At 39.3% G+C, this 19,662-nt stretch overlaps 2 long non-coding RNA genes across 2 annotated transcripts; one reads left to right on the forward strand and one right to left on the reverse strand.

The window, feature by feature from the left end:
• The first annotated feature begins 7,168 nt into the window (after positions 1–7,168).
• On the forward strand, positions 7,169–10,916 carry LOC137470494 (uncharacterized). The gene is made up of 2 exons (XR_010997095.1): positions 7,169–7,738; positions 9,896–10,916. It is a non-coding gene; the product is annotated as an uncharacterized lncRNA (long non-coding RNA).
• A 1,911-nt stretch (positions 10,917–12,827) lies between these two features.
• On the reverse strand, positions 12,828–18,881 carry LOC137470495 (uncharacterized). Its single transcript, XR_010997096.1, has 2 exons — positions 18,711–18,881; positions 12,828–15,277 (listed from the first exon to the last, which is right to left on the reverse strand). It is a non-coding gene; the product is annotated as an uncharacterized lncRNA (long non-coding RNA).
• Positions 18,882–19,662: the final 781 nt, after the last annotated feature.

Here is a 19,662-nt window from a genome sequence, read left to right on the forward strand (position 1 = left end):
TTGCATGAGAAAAGCCAGCTAGGCAAGAAGGGCTATAATGAAAAGCAAAAACACTTAAAAACCATTGAAATTAGTAGGGCATAGCACGCTATGTTATGTATATAATTTTGTTTCTTAGGAAGTGACTTGCAGGCATTTGCAAATACTATCTACTAAATATGCTGCAGTAGTTGCACTTGTCCTCTAACTACCTCATTTCACTGTTCAGTGTCAGTTTCAGTTTGCAGGTGATTTCACATTTCCCAGGTGCTGGAACAGATTCCCCTGCAGCCTGTGGTGCAGATCATGGTGGGGCAGCTGCCCCTCCATGGAAATCCACGTTGGAGCAAATATCCACTGTGGAGCAGATATGCCATGGAGTACCTCACCCTGTGCCTGAAGGAGGCTGTGACCTTGTGGGAAGCCTGTGCTGGAGCAGGCTCCTGGGAGGACCCGTGGCCTCATGGAGCGAGGAACCCACACTGGAGGAGGTTTGCTGGCCCCGTAAGGGGACCCACACTGGCCCACTCTGTCCCTTAAAGGCTGAACCCTGTGGAAGGGACCCTTACTGAAGCAGTTAATGAAGAACTGCAGCCTGTGGGGAGGATCCACGTTGGAGAAGTTCATGAAGGACTGTCTCCTGTGGGAGGGACCCCATGCAGGGGAAGAGTGTGAGGAGTCCTCCCCTGAGGAGGAAGGACTGGCAGAAGCATGTGAGGAACTGACTGAAGCCCGCATTCCCCACCCTCTTGTTCTGCTGAGGTGAGCATGTGGAGAATTCACAAATGAAGATGAGCCTGGGATTATATAGAGGTGAAGGGAAGATGGATTTTAGATTTTTTCTTATTTCTCATTATACTACGCTGATTTAATTGACAGTAAATTAAATTAATTTCCCTAGGTTGAGCCTGTTTTGCCCATGACAGTAATTACTGAGTGTCTCCCTTGTCCTCATCTTTACCCAGGAGCCTTTAGTTGTATTTTCTCTCCAATGTCCAGGTGAGGATGGGAGTGATAGAAAGACTTTTGTGGGCACATGGTGTCCAGCTAGGCTCAACCCACCTCTGTCAGTAAAAAGACATTTTGTAAGTCCAATCTTTGGACATGTGACAAGATGGCCTTTGTAATGTTATCCCGATAATCTGTAGTGATTTAAAATCCTATTGTAGTTTCTGTATCACTAGTTTTATTATTTGATTAAAATCCAGCAGAGCATTAAGGATTAAATTTGTCTGAGGATGAATGATTTCCAATTAGTTAGAAAAAATGAAGGTATTAAAGAATATGCCAGGTTAATTTATTTGACAAATGAGTGTAAAGCTACTTACACAAACATTTCAGAACAGAGCAGCACCTGGTAGGTAATAAATTTTGTAGAAGAAATGAAAAAAGTAATTAACTGAGGATGGTAAAAACAATGCCAGGAGGTATAGCTAAGATCTATCTCACTAAGAATGAAGGGGTTGACTTTGCACCCCACAGTTGTGCTGGGTCCCTCCATTAGGTGACAGTCTGTAGGCCAAGGGATCGACTGGTAGGGAAGATAAGCTATACTTGGCAGTTATGACACAGTGTGGGATTTGTACAATTAATTTGTGTTACAATATCTGCTAATACCAAGCTTTTAGTATTTTCCATTTTAATGTCAATAATACTTCAGTAATGTTGACATCTAGCTTTCTAAAACACTACATGTTCTTAATTTGTTTATGTTGGCGACATTTGTTATTTTACAGCAGTGTAGGAAACACCTAGTGGTGACTGATTTAAGCCACTCGCTGCCTGTTTCAATTGGGTCATGATTTTACTGTAACAACAGGATCAACAGCCTAATTTGCAGCACTGCAAATGTAAAGAAACAAACTGTTTCAAAAAGTCTAACTGTGCACATTTATGTCTGTGGGTATTGCTACCTTAGGTCATTGCATTCAATTATTGTGAAGTGTTCGTATGTTCTATATCCATTACTTCACATAGATATTAATTGTGTTTCATATATTTTGACAGCTGTTTAGCCATGAGGTGGTATTTTCATGGAAGTATCTATTTATGTGGCATGATTTCAGGCCATAATGGTAATTATCTACTCTAGGTATACCACTGTATGTGTTAAGCTGAAATTGTTTCTTCCCATACATATCACTTTATGGTAATCTTATCTGCCATTTTATTACCTGGACACTCAGTATCAATCACCTACCACTTGCCATGTATTTTTGCAGCTCTTCACATTGGCCACCATTTTTAATTTACCTCGGTCATAAGTATACCTGCAAATATTGTCTGTGGTACCTACTTTGTCCTGGAAGGCCTTTCTTGGATTTGGCTTATGTAGGAAGAGTTTGAGAGAAGAGAGTGTACAGAGACAAGAAATCTTCAAGAAATTCATGCTCATGGAAGGAGAATATTCCCCTTCCTTCTCCTTCCACACTGGGCTGAAGCTACTTTTAGAAACAGAAGACCTCACAAGGCTCAAAGGGGGATGCCCAGGTACTAGTGGTACCTTTCTCATGTTTTCCCTACATAATTGGATGTCTTCTGCAGTTAGAGAGACCTAATACACCAGTTTCCACATGTCATCTCCATGAGCTCAATTGCCAGGAAAGTTTATTATCTAATTTCAAAAAATCAAACCTAGGAAATCAAACCATTTTCCCATTCTGTTTCTGAGAATGCAGAAACATGCCATATTGAGAGCAGGTAGCAACAGCTAAAGACTAGGGTTATATATTAAAACCTGCTCTCAGTAAATTAAACGTGAATTTGACTGTTTCCTTTAATGAATGAAAAATGTAGTGGTTAGGCTTGGGAATGATGCCCTTTCCCAAGGAGGCGCAAGGATGTGGAGTGCTCTCTTCCTCATCCAGCATGCAGGTTCCCTAATTCCTTTCTTACTCTTTGCACCAGCCTTCTCAGTCCTCTTCCCTTCTCACACAGAATTAATGCTGACCTTGTACAGAAAAGCTCATTCCTCATTCAACTTCTTCCCTTATCCATCAACAATTATCCCTAAACACTATGCCAAAGATTTCTAGTACTACAAGTCCTCTTTCCTTTGGTGGCAGGAGCCCAGGGGGAATTTCCTGCCTCTTCATCTCAAGCAGGCATGGCTTCTTATCTTCTAAACCTGTCCATGTCGTCAGGCACATATTCCCAGATTAATGAGTTTTTTCTGACTCACTTCTGCCAAGCCTGCTACATTCAGGGACTGATCTTGTATCTAATTTCACTAGTCACAGTTTTCCTTGGCAAAACTCTAAAGGGTCTTAATTTGCTGATGTCGTTTGTCTAGTTAATTACTGGGTTTGGGTTTTCTTTCATATGATTGATATCTCTGCCAGAATTGCAGTAGCTATTAACAGAATTGTGGTTATTTCATTAAAATACAGAATGTTGAAATACATTCTGATATTCTGCTTTTGCCCCTAATTACTGATGTATTTTATATGCTTTCATATAATTTATTATTATGAAAAAGAGTTTGACAGCCAAATACAGTAAAAATATGAAGGTATTCCAAAATCATATCAAAACCCAATGCTGTTTTAATTTGAAACCTGAAATTACATGTCTAAGTTTGAAATACTTACACACACAGCTGTAGGAACAGTGTAAAACACTTATATGATTATACCAGCTCATTAAATTCCCCGTACTTATTAATTTTTTGTCTGGTTTTCAGCTATATGTGTTATAGCACAAAGATTTGACAAGATGTGAGCAAGTCTTTGTACTGATGACTGCTAAAAGAACGCTTTTGCATGGCTAGAATCTGAAGAAGGATGTATTGCAGGTTTCTTTATTACACTGTTCACTTATATAAGACCAGGTCAAACGTGAATGACATTTATGTGGATTTTTTGCATTCTCCAAAATAATGAAGTGACAGAATAGGCCTGTAAACTAAAGACTGCTCTTAATTGTCTTTCTTTTAGCAGCTAAAGGTTATTACAATTCTGAAGTTTATGTTAACCTGTCACAATTTTTTTGCAGATTGGAATTCCAGACCAGTGGAAAACAAGGAAGCAAAAGAAATACAAACCTATCATGAGAAATACTGGATAAATAGAGGGAATGAAAGGAAGGCAGGAAGGAAAAGAAAGGAGGAAAATAAAGGAGGAAAGGGAAGAAAGGGAGAAAAAAAGGAAGAAAGAAAGGGAGAAACAAAGGAAGAAAGAAAGGGAGAAACAAAGGAAGAAAGAAAGGGAGAAAGAAAGGGTGAGAGAGAGAGAGAGAGAGAAAGAAAGAAAGAAAGAAAGAAAGAAAGAAAGAAAGAAAGAAAGAAAGACTGCCATTTCTGCTAAGCTAGCAAATATAAGAGCTCAAAAGTCAATGTTCTTGCAACTAATTTGGATGCACGGTTTGATGAGGAGTATGACAGTACAGAACACCATCTTCTTTGTAATTGATATGGTGGACAAAGAAATTTGTGTAAACAGCCACCCCCCAAGTACTGGAATTTTTCTTCTCTTAATCTGTTTTTTCTGGCAGAGAAGTGTAAAGCAGTGGCATGGGAAAACAGAATGATAAAATTTTAAGTGTATTTATTGTGAGATATTTAGTTTCAAGACACAATCTCTGATACATATTTTGAAAGTGATAAAACAGTGTAGATCCAATCTTCCCCGTAAAAGATAAAACTCTAGAAATCTTGGAGAGACAAGTTCTACTTTAAATAAAAATCTGGATTACCATTCCCATTTCCAAAAATTTTCATTATTATAGTATCCTAAAAAATTACAAAGGAAGCATTAGGACCACAAAATGCAAGCTTTCAGACTTCATTCTAAAAATCTTTGGACTTTAATCCTTTAATTAAGGATTCATAGTTATTTCCCTACAAGAACACAAGTATTACTTGGAAGATATATAGTCTAAAAATTCTTGTTACCTTGCTGTTTGGGTTAATTTTTTTCTTTAAATTTATCAAAATAATTTATTCTTTAATGCATCTTCTAGTCATAAAATTTTGATCATTTTTTTAAGAAATTACATTTCAAAATTATCTTTAATTATACTTTCAACCCAAATCCATTAAAAAAAATTGTATTCTTCTCTAATTTTCATCATAGGAGACAGTTGCAATAAAGTAGCTCGTGATTAATTGCACCACAGTCAGAATGGGATTCACCTCCTCTAAATTTAGCCACCTAAGATTTTGGCAATTGTGAACTATTCCAAAAAGGTAATTTTAGCCATTCAAGCTAATCTTTTTAGGCTCCCTCTATAGTTTTCAGCAGATCCAGAGCCAAAAATCCTAACTGCTCTGCACTGAGCCTTGAAAGCCTAAGTAAATGCTCCTCCTTTGTCTGACATGCCTTACTAGCCCTCCTCGTCTTCACTCTAGTCATAAAATTTCCTTTGATAGCTCCTAAAAACAAAAAGCATCTCACCTTAAAACAGATGGAGTGGAAAAAGCTACAGAATATTGTGAGCTTGTAGACTGATTTGCTTTTTTCCCTCCATTGCTAAATACAGTTTCTGGAGAAAAACCAGAGAAAGACAATTAACTTAGTGAAAGATACAGAGATTTTGAGTCAGAGGTACTGAAAGCTTTGAAACAACTTACATCTAAGTTTCTCAGGAAGAAGTCCAAATTGGATACCTGGAACACACTGAAGAAAATAATTTGCAATTATTTTTACCCTGGTCCTGTCTCAGCTGAAATCAATAAACAAATGGATATGTATCAGGTTAAAGGTTGGTCTGAAGGTTTAGTTTAACTGAAATAGTTGACTTAGAACAATGACCAGAATGAACAACAACAAAATTGAGGCATCTCATTCTTAGCACTTACTCCATTGCACTGATATTGATACACTGAATGTGTTAAAGTGTTATGAAAACAGTCAACAAAATGAGGCAAGATAGGTCATTAATTTTTAAACAAATGCTTCTTCATTTATATAATTATTTTATTATATCATTTTTAAGAAACCCATTAAGGTAGTATAGGTTCAGTTATTTTAATATTTTTTTGCAAACTGCAATTTATGACTTTCTAGCTATATAAATTCTGTGGGCTCATACTCTTATGTTGCTAATACTATCATGATGTCAATCTGTGTGCAATTTAATTTTTAAAGAATATACTGGGGAAAAAAATGACAGCTATGATAACAGTGGGCAGAGAGAAATTGCTCAAATGGCAATTTTTCCTTGGCATATGCTTTAAAGGGTTTATATTGTGTAGTGCTTCGGTCAATTAAATGTAAAAGCAGATCCTTGCTATTAGTTCTTTCTTATTGAATGGGTACAAACAATACAGTGTAAAAATTAACAAAGCTTCAGATATTCTCCCTTAGCAACTATGCCTAGTGCTATGCCTATGACTGGGCTACTGGTTGTGGGTTTGTTCAGCTGATTTCCAGCATGTTCAGGGAACACAAGATGCTTTGGGCTGAATGAAAGTCTTAACAATGAGGCTTGCAGCTGTTTCTGTGACCTTGTGAATGCCCAAATTGGGAAATAATACCCAGAGTAGATCATATGGCTATCACGTATTTATTTAAAATAAGCATTCTTTTTTCCTGTAAAGACAGCCCTAGACTCTGTTTTTCACCTTTTCTACCATATGACAGCAGCTGTGACTATCCCACAAAATTCGCCCTCTACAGGACTTTCTCTACCTTCAGGAGACATGAGAATCTCTGTTTGATATTTAGAAAATCATTCTGCCTGTAGATAAGGACCTGATCACTCTCTTTATCAATCAGCAGTTCCTGAAACCTGCTGACATTTCATCAAACACAGTAAGAGATTCATCAAGTAAAATACTTTAAAAAGGGGCCAGTGGTGAGGGAGTCTGAAAGCCCAGTGGACTCCATTGTGGGGTCTCCATCCTGTGAGATGTATTGGATTGACTGCACAATTACAAAGCACAAAACGTAATTTTGCAATTGTGTAATAGCACTGCATATGAAATCTAGGAAGCTATTTAATACTAGCTAAATTGATTTTAAGGCTTTAGCTAATAACTGTAACTAGGGACTAAAATCAATGTGGGTAGAAAGATCTCTGCTAACTGTTTCAATCTCACTGTTGTGTGCTGGGAATGAAAGAAGGATAAGAAGGTTTTGACTAGACCAATTTAATTTTTTATTAACAGGGTTAATAAATACATCTTTGTTCTTTTGACTGCTGTGATTTGATTACCATCTTTTTGAATTGGGTGATCTGGACAAATGATGACTAAACCATGTCGTATTTTTAGCCCACTGATGTTTTGAATCAAAATTAGTTAAAATTTCAATTTTTAAAATTATCTTAATTTCCACATAGACAACTGACATTTTTAGAACTTCAGATCTAAGCAATAATTTCAGTTTTGTAATGTTTGCTTCTTGCAAAACAATGGAATTTGACTTCTGCAAATATTAGCAGAACTGATTTGTTCTTTGGATAGCAGAATTGAAAAATAAAGACTACATAAATTAACAGAGGTACATAAGCTTGGCCCACTCTACAAATTAAACCTTTATCCAGTAGTATTTCACACTTTTAGTAATTTACAATGCTAATTAATAATTGTATATTTTGAGAATTATGTCTTAGAAGTAAAAAAAAAAAAATTGGAAGGAAAATATGAATATTTCATATAAGGAGAAATTTTCCTGTAGTCATCTCAAAAAAGACTCATTCTAGAATTGATAAATGAGACTCACCAGTCGTGATTCTGTAGGCTTTACAAAAAAGAGCTGATTCAGTGGAATCGAGGGCAGTGTTTCCAATTCTTTCTGGCAAGTGGAAGAATAAAGAAGTAAAGAATGAAGTCAGGATCATACCATTATTTTTCTAATTAACTCAATTCAAGTAAACCTGAATTGAATATTTTAGAGTTAAGATAATAATTGCATTGCTAAGTAACAATGCAATTTGCTGAAGTCAACAAAGCATGTAAAGAAAAATTCAAAGACAGTGAATTTTCCCATTAGTCATATCTTATTCCCTTAGGATTTTATTTTCTGTGCTTTAGTTTTTAACCTCAGAGTCATATTCATGTGTTATTAAATCACTAACAATTGTTGTTTAAAAATCTTGGCTTCCTGAGCCCAGTTAATAATCCAGATGAGTAGTCTACCTCCCTAGGGGAATTTTCCTATGTGGAAGCTGGTATGACCTCCACTCAAGAAGTTTGCACACACAATTGTATTTTTGATGGGCTCTGCTTGTACACATAATTTAGAAATAACTTGTAGTGAATTTTGTCTGAAAATTTGACCCATTACTTTTGCTTCTTTACTTTTACATCACCCATTTTAGTAAGTAAATAATGCAATTTTTTGCCATGGGATTACTCAAATAAATCAAATAACTAGTAAGTTATACACTTGGCATCCTTATAGACAGTATATGCTTGCATTATTTGGCAGAAGGCAAAAGTACTCATATGTATTGTGAGCAACACTTCATATCTATGAATAGTTAAGCTAAGAGAACAGTGATTATGCTGTTCTAGGTCTGCGTAACCACACATTTTGGAATGTTTGGATAAATTGCTAAATGAACTTCAGTGGCTATAACAGTTTAGAGGTTTACGGAGGGCAGATGGCCCCTTTCTAAATATTGATAGCTGCCACATCCCCATTCAGACCTTTAACAGGTTCCAGGAAGCCATGCAAATTAGTCCCTAAGTAAACAGTACTGACTGGTTGAACATTTTGACGTCTTGAATTCTCTGGTCATACGCAAAATCCCAAACCAGCCTGACTGGGCCTATCCTTTTTAATTCCTCCTCTGCAGTTTGGCATAACTTGTAGGAAAAGTGCAGAAGAGTTGATGGAGTCACTGACAACTCTGTAACTTTCCTCAGCCATTCTGAAGTTCAAACAGTCCACCACTGGCTGGAGTAAAATTTTCCTGGGCTTGAGAAAAAGGGGTAAATAACTGGAACAAGGAATTACAAAGGAGCTTGAAGAGGTTCTAAGCAAATTGGGACCTTCATTCTCTGGAAGTTTTACATTATCCTAGAGAAGTCCCTTCTATTGTGCTGTTAGCAACTGGGAAGCCTTTCTGCTGGCTGGATGCTTATTTAACTTGGAAGGCCAAAGCCATTTTGTTCTGCAGTAAGTGTTTAAATTAGGCATATATTCTTCAGTATCTATTTCCAAAGGAAATCAAGGGACCAGCTATTTCCATATATTTCTGGCATGCTACAGTTATTTTTCTAATCCATGTGACTATAAATTGTGGCTTCCTACTTTTACTCAGCACTGACTGTCAAAGCGTAAGGAAGTTTAAAGCTGATACACTGTAAACGAGCTATCTTTTTTTTTTTTTTTAAGTTCAGGGATAATTGAAATACAGAACAATATCATCACAGTTCTGAACACAGAAAAACATAATGCTTTCTGGAACAAACCTATCTCCTGTGCTCTGAGATAAAGCTGCTGAACTAACTAAATATGCTTAAACAAAAACTGATTGAAGACTGTAGCTTGAATGCTAGTTTTCAAATGAGGATATATTTTTAGATGCAGTTCATGAATTGCTAAACCCAGGATTTTCAAGTGAAAGTGCTGAGCTGTTGCTGCAACTGTGTGCTAACAGTAATTGTGATTAAAACAGAACAGGTACAAAAAAAAATAATGCACAAAAAAAAATGCACAAGCAGAGCAACTACATACATTTAGATTTCTTTCAAAACCTGTATTGTGACAACTGAAGTAATACATGTGCACATGTATTTCATACCATGCTGCAAAAATTAATTTATTATTTGTGTTATAATTGCTTATGTAATCTCCATCTCAAACCAGGACTCTACAGTCATCTGCTGATATATACTGTAAATGGCATACAGGCACAAAGGAGAGTACAAAGAGATAATAAAGTAATAATGGTCTGCATGATTGGTTTTGTTTGGTTTCTGCTCATCAATAGCCTAAGTGTGATAAGTATCCTTTGTGTGTCACAGAAAAGGAGAGCTTTAAGGAAGCATTTGAAGGGGCCTTATGAAGCAAAAGAGAAGCTCCTTTTGAAGTGAAATGGAGAGAGCCAACAGCAGAAGCAGGTGAACGGTGATGGTGTTCACTCCAACACCATGTGTGGAAAGCACTGGATGATGTTACAGGCAGTGAGAAGAGTTGGCATCATAATAACATGCAGCACCTTAATGAATAGAAAATGGAGAACCATAAGCCACAGGTGAAGACACTTCACTTATGCTTGCTGTGGTGGGAAGGATTATACACTGAGCAATCCCATGATTTCTGGTAATAATCTGAATGTATATAAATGTTTGCCTCTGCTGCAAGCAAGGTGAGGTTTGTAGAAATACAAGATGCAGGCAAACCCCTTCTCAGGGAGGTTTGATAAAATGTACAGCTAAGGAGGATTTGGTAACTGAGTCACATGTAGTTTTTTAGTTTAAAAATCTTGGCTGAGCAGAAGTATGTGGATGGGTGATAATTCTGAAGAGTATCAGTTTTCCATTACAAGTTGGAGCTATAAATTTCCATTTGTTTTAACTTGCATGAAATTCATTCTAGAGTCAATCTTCTCACATCTGTTTTGTTTTAATGTTGTTACACTCTGCAAGGAGACTGTGGTTTAGAGAGTTAATCAGAAGAAAAAATTTTAATGGGTAGAGGAGGAGAATCTATGTGGTTATTGAATCCCCATTGTTTTTCTCTCTTGAGACCTGCTACAAAGTGAAGTGCAAAAGAACCCCTTTCACTTATCTTACTTTGAGCTTTGGATTTGTCTCCCTTACCTTATTAGTTGTACCATCAAGAAGACTTAATAAATTAATAGAGATGAATATGATATTGGTATCAAACAATCCAATCTACAATTGGTAGAATTGTTGAAGATGTCACTGAAGATGCATTCTCTAGTACATTTAATTCAAAGAGCCATTCAAAATAAGAAGTGCAGGTATTCTGGGATAATAAATAAACCAATATGCTACTTTTGATTTGCTGATACCTCTGAAAGTATTGGTATGATTTAAGCTACTTCCAGGCACTAGTGGTGTCCTGCTCTGCACTGTGAGAGCATTGCGTGTTCTATTGTGTTATAGCTGAGACAATCTACTAGAGAATTGTGAGGCAGGAATGAACAGAAGCAGAACATTTTCCCAAAAAACTTCTGCTTGTATCATGGTTAATTCAGCTTTTGCTTTTCCAGTTACCCTCTGGACTTATGCCCAAATTTACAGTTTTGCCAAGCAATATCAGAAAAAGAAAACAATAACGTATTTGCTGATTTCTGTCATCTTTCTTTTTTCATTTTAATTTGTCAGAGAAGTTAGCATATTTTGTTAATTTGCCTACCACCGGGGAAAAAGATTCATGCTGTATCTTCCTTCTTCTGTCTTTCCTTTGTCGAAGTACTGCTCTTCTGAGAGAGACCCCAGTGAGTCTTTTTGTGCCTGCATGAGAATGCATCTTTCCTGAACCTGGGCGTGTCATGAAAGACAGTGAAAGGTTGCTAGATAGTGTTAGGACATGTCTTTACTAAGATAAAATTCAAATTTAGGTCAGACTTTATTAGAAAAAATAGGCAAACTCATCCATCAATAGATATTCCTGTTTATCTGTTAATTGCCTTTGAGGGTACATCTGCCTGTAACCTCTTCAGAATGATGCTAGATCTCCAGAAATCCTTAGGGCACTAGCACAGTTGGAATAACACTCAAGAGATGTGATTCTCTTCAAATGCTGCTGCAGAAATCCATACTGAGAAAGTGCGAAGGGGTGTCTGATGAGGGCGGGGCATTTCTGCTCTTCCTCTCCTTGTTGAACTATTTACTGGGTTGTTAGCATATGGAAATGATTCCAGCAGCAAACTGAAAACCTACAGACAGCTTTAAAACTATCTGAAATATGCAGAGGCTTTGTGATCCAAGAGGGATGGTTATGAGTGATCACTTCCATCTTCTGTATTACCCACAAGAAAGATCCCCCTAAAGATCTTTAGCTGCAGCTGTGCTTTCCCACTGCTACCAATGTGACCCAGTCCTGCCTAACACAAGGGTGGTCACAGGTGAGAATACATGAATGATCAGGAAGACACAGGAGACTACTACATGAAGTGCAAAACAGAAGATGGAAGACTGCACTAAAAACGTGTCCTGGGTGCTGTTTGGTCTTAGTTTTCCATGCCAGCTTCAGAGGCACAAAGGTAACGTGCACTTAATCTGGGTGGCAACAAGGCATACTTAGCAACCCTGATGCCATATTCACCATGGGTTTTGTCAATCAATAAAATGTTGTTTTCCTACCAGTAATTATGGCTCTGAGAGGTATAAAATGCGCATGTTCATTCCAGTGGAAGATTAAGTTTGAAGTCTAAAGTGAAACCTTAAAATTTCCACCATTATTAGTTATTACACTCTTAATAATTTTAGCAGAAACATCCAGCTATTTCAAGCTTCTTAATGGAATTTTTAAACAGTGTCACCATGTTTCATTCTGATCTGACTCGATACCTACATTTTACTAAGAATTTTAAAAAAAATTAGCCTTGCAATGGAATAACATTCTGGAATGTGGTTTAGTAAATGGTCCTTCTTAAGTGTGTTTTTTCCTCTCATGTTTTATTAATTTTAAATTTAAGCAGCTATAGTTGAAACTTGCCCTCTCCTAGGCATGTTTACAATGGTAGTAAATGGTTTATTATCACCTTCAGTTAACACTGACAATAAAGACTGTATTCCATAATACCCATGCATTAAGGCCAATATCCCCTTTTTAATTTTTTTTTTTAATGCAATTTCTGTTACTCCATGTTTTCCTACTTTGTCCATACTTCTAGAGGAATACTGTCTCAATATTCTGTTTGGAAGTTGAATATTCTGTTTGGAACTCAGTTTTATGCTGAATGTCACGTTTTTTCCAGGAACATATTGCTGTTAATTCCTCTGATTTCTCAGACTTTTTAAGATGTGAATTTCACTGCCACTCACCCTCTGCTGGTTTGAACGATGATATTAGGTGCCATGTCTCTTGCCAGTTCATCTTTCTCTGGATTCTCTTTCCCCTCTCTTGGGTTGATCATGCTGAAGGTAGCTAAAATCTAATTTTATCTAACATGTCAATGTCACTCTATTAACTTCCCTCTGCGGTATGCTGTTTCCATTATAGGAGTTTAGAGGCTTGGGGAGGGGATGAATATCCAGCTTTGGCCAGGCAAATTTGGGGTTTCTTCCAAAGCTTCTCAGAGTCTTTGTTCATGCACTTCTTTTCTCCTCACATCAGTATGTCATTTATCCACATCATGGTATGCTGCATTAGCATCTGTAATTCACTGAATTTCCAGCAAAGCTGCTGATGGGCTGTGCAATGGGAATGCCAGTCGGAGGAAACTATTTCCTTCAAAGTAGTATGCTCACAAAAATGGTGTGGGTTGGATTTTTTTTCCTTAACAGTACCTGCTTGCAACCTGCCAACACATTGCATGCATAAAAATATTTGCCAACTGACACATCTCCAGAAGTACCTCTTCTTGTGGAAATTTTCCTTAAGGAAAATGTTCACTTTACATATATATATATGTAAAGTGGTCATTATATACATAGGTAAATAATTTCCAGGATGTTACACGTCAGGTAAGAACTGTAGGTTTTGTTTGTTTAGTAATGTTGAGTGGGCAATTGACTCTGCTTTTCTACTAAGTGCACAAATTTTAGAACAGTGAGCCTGTCCAGCTTCATTTTCAACTGCTGCTCTAAAGGGACATAAAAATGTGCTAAAAGGCAGGAGCTGGGTGGTGACTGGGTTATTAACTGACTTACTTTCTGCACTGTTAGAAAAGCATCTCTCCTGTGGGTCATATACCGAGGCAGAACCACATTTATTTTTGCTTGCTGCCTCACTGAAGAAAAAAATGGTAGAATAATAGAACAGCATGTGTTGGAAGGGACTTTAAAAATGATCCTGTTCCAACCACACTGCTGTGCACAGGGACACCTTTCACTCAACCAGGTTGCTCAGAGCTCCGTGCATCTGTTTGATTTGATCAGAAACTTGACACATTTTAACTCAGAGATGGGACTTCATCTGTTTGCGTTACTACAAAGTGAGGTTTTTTTCATGTCTATTACTTTCCCATATACCTAGTTCTTAAACCCATATTGTGAAAATGAGGTCACAATTAGACACCTCAACTTTCACAACCCTCCTTTGTGTCATCTCTAAGTTCCTGTGTTGATGACAGTGCACTCATTGCTAACCTCCATGTGTCTGGCATCACAGTACTTTATATATCCAATCCTAAGAGGATGCCTCACTGTACTGCTATAGTCCATTGGTCTATGCAGAATTCTCCTGAATTCTAGCATTTTAGGAGAGCTAGCAATGCTGTTTGTCATCCTCTCTGTCCCCATTGTGTGCGCTGTTGAACAATTACACGATGTATTGCAGTTTTTGCGTCTTTTTCAAGTTCTCAAAGGCAGGGTCTCTAACAGAGGCCTGTTTCATTCAGGGTTTCAGTCTAACCGGTCAGCACTGTGTCACAGGCACCTCTGAACAGCACAATAACCAACCCCACTGGTCCACAAAACAAAAGGGCCTCTGTGGCAACAGACTGCCACAGAAGAGACACTACCATGGAGACTATTCGTGATCCTGTAAGAAATATCCATTGTATTTCACATCCCTTTGTTCTGAAAGCAGTAGGAAATATCTCACATTCATTCATCACGAGCCAATGAGTTACCCCAAATTTAGAGTTTGGGAATTGGATAAGTGTTAAAACTCACCAAAAATAGTCTAGGACCAAAAATCTGCCTGGGATAAGAAAAGTAGAAAGGAAGGGAAACATATATCAGCTGAGCTGGAAAAGTACCCACAAGTACTCAAGCTTCAACTTGAGAATTAAAGTATGAAGAAAAGGGAGCTACCTGCACTACCCAAGTAATCATTAGTTTTGGAATAAAGCACGTGGGTGCATGTATACATAAGTAGAAGAAGAGCTGAAGAGAAAAAGGGAAGAGATTAAAGCTGACTTCTTGTGGATAATACAATAACTTTTTATTTTGTTATAGACATTTACATTCTTTTTTACATCCATGAACCTTGTTTCAGTTTTCCTGAGTCATACTGCCTGTCTTCCCTTAATACACATGTGAAAGAATATTTTGTGGGTAGGTGCAGTACAAGGAGTACAATTCAGAGGTTGCAGACGAGGCATGTTGTGCTGTGATCAAACATTTTTTGGATGTGTGCAAGACCCACGTGTTCATCCAGCACCGCAGGGCCAAATGACATTCCAGGTGCAGCTGCCCAGCCACTACATCCATGCTCAGTGTATGTTCCCTGCAGGGAAAGTTGAAGCTCTTGTCTCAGATTTCTACCTGAAAAAAAAAATCTGAGAGAATCTTACTTGGAAACATTTTGTAACCCATTTTGTGCATTATTTACTCCAAAATAAGAATACAAAAGTTCTGTGAATTCACTCAAACCCAGGCTACAAATCTGATGGTAAAAACTTGGCGTTTTTACTTTATATTCTTTGTGGATATGCAATAAGAATTGTGATAGAAGTTAGTGCATTCTTGGTGTTAATGCAGATTTGGTTTTATTTTTTTCTCTCACTTTTGTTTTGTTTTTTTTTTTAATTTAGGTATTATTATTTTAAAGTTGCAATTGAACATCTCTCAGTTAGTATACAATCTCAAACTTATTTTTGGAACATGTAAAAATACCAAAAGGGTTGCTAATCTTTTGATGAGATAAAATTACTTCTGAAGGATAGAATTAGCATGCTGGAAATTTTCCAACAATTATATTTTTACAGTTCTACCATGTATATTATACAGTATATTCTTAAAGAATCACTACTCTGAAATATACATTACTTGCATCTTCTGCAAACTATATTTTGGAAAAAAAATGTAATATTTCAAATGTTAAATAATATATTAATGATTATTTTTTAAATCTCTCATTATTTATGAAGAATGATCCATATTGTGTAATCTTGTTATTATGAGAAATATAATCTTAATGAAACAGACATCCTAGTTTTGGCTAGGATAGAGCTAAGTTTCTGCCTAGTAGCTGGCTCAGTGCTGTGTTTTGGATTTAGTATGAGAACAATGTTGGTAACACACAGATGTTTTAGTTGTGCCTCAGCAGTGCTTACCCTGAGTCAAGGAGTTTTCAGTGTCTTGTGCTCTGCTGCTCTGCCAGTGAGGAGGGGCACAAGAAGCCAGGAGGGAGCATGGCCAGGACAGCTGACCTGAACTGGCCAAAGGGATGTTCCACACTACAGAACATCATGCCCGGTGTACAAACTGGGGGGAGCTGGCCTGGAGGCACAGATCACACAGCTCAGGACTGAGCTGGGCTTTAGTCAGTGGATGGTGAACAGTTTCATTGTGCATCACTTGTCTTTCTGGAGGTTTATTCCTCTTTTATTTTTTTGTTACCTCAATTTTTCTTACTATGAATATTGATATGGTTATTGTTCCCATAGTGTCCGACTTTATTTCAATTATTAAAGTGTTGTTATTTCAATCTATGGGTTTTAACTTTTTCTGATTCTCTTCCCTATCCCACTGTGGTGGGGAGAGTGAGTGAGAACCTGTAAGGGGGTTAGTTGCTGGCTGGGGTTAAACCATGACACAGAATTAAAGAAAAAATTGTTTAATAATTGTTTAAATTTGAAATTCAGATTCCAAAATCAGGAGGGAGGAGACTGATAGGTTGAAAGCACACTGATCCCATGACCCAGAGTTCAACATACAGAAATGAACCTGCAGCATCCGTATTTTCTGAAAAACAGGAAAGAAAGTATAGGATAAGGGAGGTCAGTTTTTCAAGGGATGATAGGTTACCAATAACAACCTGCTTTGTGCTGCACTATTCAGCATATTCATAAATGGTCTGGAAAAGAGATGAGCAGTCGGTGACAAAGCCTGATGAGGCTATTATTTAGGTTAATAAAGATGAGATGACCTTGATTATGTGCAGGAAAGTTTATGGGAGTGACCGAGCAATAAAATTGCAGAGGAGTTCAGTGCAGATACAGTGTTGCACAAGAGGAAAAGGGCCCTCACTTCAGGTATGAAATGGCAGGATCTGGTCTGGTGATTACTTCTCAGGAAAGAGAGTCCTGGAGTTATGAAAATGGCCCTATGGGAACATCAGCCTGGTGATCACCAGGTTAAAAATATAAAATAAATTTTAAAAGTACTAGTAAGTATTAAGAAATTAGCCAAGAACAAAACAAATAATATCTTTTTGCTGCCACAGAAATCCATATTTTGCTTGCATCTTCTGTATAGGTAAAGAATCATAGAAATATTGGTTGAGAGGGACCTCTGCAGGTCACCCAGCCCAACCCTCCCCTTGAAGCAGGACTACTGCCAACACTAGATCAGATCAGCTGTGGTTTTGTTTATCTGAGTGTTGGAAACCACCAAGGATGGTGATTCCACAACCTGCCTGGGTAATTTGTTCCAGTGTTGCATGTTCCTTTTGGTGAAGAAATTTTTCCCCATGACCAGTTTGAACCTCCCTAGCTGCAGTTGTAGCTCAACACAGCTGCCCAATGTTAGTAAGCTGTTGCTCCTTGTATTCTACTTGCCACTGCCAAGAAGTGTTTGGCTGCTTCTTCCTTCAGATGCTTTTCTGGTCCCTGAACTTCAGCAATAGGATGGAAAACAGGAACGTTTTTGATGCAAAGCACAGCTAACTTAAATAGAATTTTTCCCGGTGGGAGAGGAGTTACAGAGTGTATGATAGAGAACTAAAGAGCATCAAATGAAGGTAGCAGTAGCCAGGTTGAAAAGACACTAGAAGAGGCAAGATTTCACACAAAGATATGTTTGACCTGGAGAACTTGTTACCAGACCAGGCTGTAGATACTACAGATCCATATAGGTTAAAGGGAAGATGGGCAAGAACCCAACAGGCAAATCCAGTGAAGGTTACTAATATCATTGAAACTGCACCTGCCTCATGAAATCTCTGAGTCCGAAATATTGGTGGCAGTGAAAGTGCTGGAGGGAACTGCTGCCTTCAGTAATGCAACCTGATATTGGTCTAGCAAAGCCCTTGGTTTCACCCAGTGTGGAAGCTCTCATGCTCAATAGATCATTTGTAAAACTTAACTACTTTGCCTACATTTCTGTCTTGCCTTGTTAACTACATTGGTAATTCTTCAGGAAATTTTCTCTGGCACATTAATTATTATTATATTATTGCTATTTTTCTTTGTTTTTAAGTTGTGCACACAAACAACAACAAACCCAGAACTGCAAACAAAATTTACAGTTTAAAGAAATAAGCCTTAGTCTTCAAAATGAAACTGCAGGTTGCAGTTTGTTGGCCAAAGCCTCATTTCCAACCTCTTTACAAATTTGGTTCCACTAAGTTTTTGAAGTTAAGACTTTTAAAGGAAGGATATGCCTATGATTAAAACAACAAAGCAGCACTCTGGAGATCTCGCTCTGATCTCCAGCAATGCCACAGATGTCCTGCCGGTTTTGGCAAATCAATGGGCCTTCATTTAGCATGAAATGAGTTTTCAGCAGATGAACTCAATGGAAGTGCTTGGATTAAGCACTAGCAGAGCTGCTTAGTGAGGGTACTTTTCACCTTGTGCGTCTGTGTGGCAGTGGAAAGCTTTGGGGAGGGCCTGCTGTAGTGCCAGGGGATGATCCAAGGAGGATCCACACAAAGCTTTCTGCCTGGGGAGGAGAGACCACAGGAGCACCGAGGGAAAGGAGCAAGACAAAGAGGAACAAAGAGTGATGAGGAGAGGAGGAAGGTGCTTCTCACCTGGCCTCTGAGGCCCAGAAGAGCGGGAATGGTCCAGAGGAGGGGGGCAGGGAGGGTCTCCCTGAGGAACATGGCGCTCCAGAGGAGCGGGGCTGGGAGACAGAGGCGAGGGCAGGGAGAAGCGGGCAGGCCACGGTCCGTGGGAACGCCATTCCCCGCTCCTCGCTTTCCCCGGGAGCGCCCCGGCGGGGCAGAGGGAGCGGCCCTCCCCGCTGCCGCCGCCCGGTCCCGCCACCCGCACAGGTGGAGCGGTGCGAACGGTGCGAGCCCCGCTGCCCTTCCCTCGGGACGGGGTGCCTCCACCTCCCCGCTTGTCTCCGCCTCGCCACCCCGGTCCGGCAGCCTCTCCCGCCCCGTCCCCGTGCGGGTCACCCCGGCCCCGCGCCCGGAGCCCAGAGGAAGCCGCCGCCGGGGCGATGCGCCTCCCCGCTCCGCAGGCAGAGCCCCTTCTTCTCTTCCCTTCCCATCTGAGGAGACACCGAGATCTGCCTCCGCTCCCCTCGGCCCTCCCCCTCGGCTTCCTCCCTCTCGCCTTTCCTTTTTTTTTTTTTACTTTCTTTTTTTTTTTTTTTTTTCCTTTTTCCATCCCCTCCCCCGCCTGGGAAGACCTGGCCGCTCCCCCCGCCCCGTCCTCAGTAGCCGCGGGCGCTGGGCGGCGGACGAGCGGCGCGGAGCGGGGAGCCGGGAGCCTGAGCCCCGGGGCTGCGGCCGCCCTCCCCTCCGTCCGTCCTGCGGGCTGCCAGGTATGACCAAGAACCTTGCCGGCGTCGGTCTCTGGGGAAGAGGCAGCCCCCAGAGACCTGGGTGGGCAGGAGCGGAGCTGGGGACGGGGGCTGAGGGGGACCGGCCAGTGCGAGGTAACCAGCATCTCTAAGGTGATAGTTTTTTTGCGATGTCATTCTTCCTACGCGGGTCGTTTTAAAAAAATGATGGGGCTGAGCGATGTCAGTAC

The sequence above is a fragment of the Anomalospiza imberbis genome, chromosome 3, assembly GCF_031753505.1.
Source record: "Anomalospiza imberbis isolate Cuckoo-Finch-1a 21T00152 chromosome 3, ASM3175350v1, whole genome shotgun sequence".
Classification (NCBI taxonomy): domain Eukaryota; kingdom Metazoa; phylum Chordata; class Aves; order Passeriformes; family Viduidae; genus Anomalospiza; species Anomalospiza imberbis.